Genomic DNA, 1,451 nt, shown 5'->3' on the forward strand with positions numbered 1-1,451 from the left:
TTGTCTAATTTCATTAATGTTAAGCCAATCACAACGACATACACGCTTTTATCTTATGTTATTTATATAATATAATATTTAATACACCTAATTTACACAAAAACAAATAATAGACCACTTATATAATTTTATGTGTGAATGTGCATGTTTGATAAAAACATATCCTACCAATGGATTACAGAACATCATAATTTATTTAAAGTTAATACTGGAAGCGTCTAACGTATCCACCTCCACTAAGCGTCCAAAAATGTAGCTTTTGTTCGTTTCTTTCCAGTGACAAACGCGTGAGATTACCCGACATCATCCTTCACGTCACAGAGATTATCCTACGCACGGAATCATGTGCCTCGAGGGCTATAAAGAGCGAGACATCCCTTGAAGATTGATAAGCATAGCAAGGGTTTATTAGAGATTATTTGGTTTTTGGGAGCCATGGCGATCGGGTCATTTGGCTTTGCGTTAGCCTTAATGTTACTACTACTTGTGGTGGGCGCGCAGAATACAGACTTAGTGTCGTATTCGTGTAACACGGAGATAATCCCAACTGGAAGTCTGTTCTTTGATACCCTCGGAAACCTGATCGCAGATCTGGAGGACAACACGGCCTACGGTTATGACTACAGTTACGACTACAAGTCATCGATGGCAGGTTCTCCCACTGCCTATGGGGAAGCAATCTGCAGTCACGCTCTCCCATATGAATGCACGACCTGCCTTACTAGTCTCGGCGACCGCATCTGGGGAATTTGCAACAATGCCATCGGTGCTCAGGTTCAACTCACTGGCTGCTCCATGCGCTACGAGCAGTACAACTTCTAATATCAACTATTCCACTGCACTGAGCAATACGCTTCCATCTAATAACTCTATTACCATAGGGATTCTCGACGTCAATAATGTGCTCTGCCCTGGGTGTCTACCTCTTCTTCGTAAATGAATAAACTATGGCGTTAGTGCTTTTGTTTTTAACATATCGAAATCACATTCTAGAAAGTTGCGATGACTGTGATATTGAATTATTCATTTTATTTATAGTGATAACCGATATAATTTTGATATGGTATCGTAAATTGTCGACTTTTGGTTAAGTGTAAATCTGTTTATACATAGAAATCCTATCACAAAAATAGTATTTCTAAATAACAAAATTATTGAAGATATGTAATAATTTTATAGCACTTTTTATTTATTAAAGTTTTTCAGAGTTTTATTTAAAATAGAAACTCTAATGACACATCATTCTTTCCTGGATGGTTCATCAAATTCCTCCTAAAATATAATAATCTCTCAAGTTAGAAATTTTCAATGTGAATGAAAACATTGAAATTATTTTTATAAAATGCATAATTAGAATTTGAAATTTTCAATGTGAATGAAAAACATTGAAATTATATAGATAAAATGCATAAGTAAAATTTAAATATTTTTAATTGGGATATTAAAAAATA

The 1,451-nt window shown here is 35.0% G+C and overlaps 1 pseudogene; it reads left to right on the forward strand.

Annotated features, from left to right (window-relative positions):
- Nucleotides 1–435: 435 nt before the first annotated feature.
- LOC149170542 (antifungal protein ginkbilobin-like protein 1 pseudogene) lies at nucleotides 436–822 on the forward strand (annotated as a pseudogene).
- The last annotated feature ends 629 nt before the right edge of the window (nucleotides 823–1,451 follow it).

Source organism: Pinus tabuliformis, chromosome 4_2 (genome assembly GCF_031772625.1).
Source record: "Pinus tabuliformis cultivar Carrire ecotype Pingquan chromosome 4_2, CPIR1, whole genome shotgun sequence".
NCBI classification, from domain to species: domain Eukaryota; kingdom Viridiplantae; phylum Streptophyta; class Pinopsida; order Pinales; family Pinaceae; genus Pinus; species Pinus tabuliformis.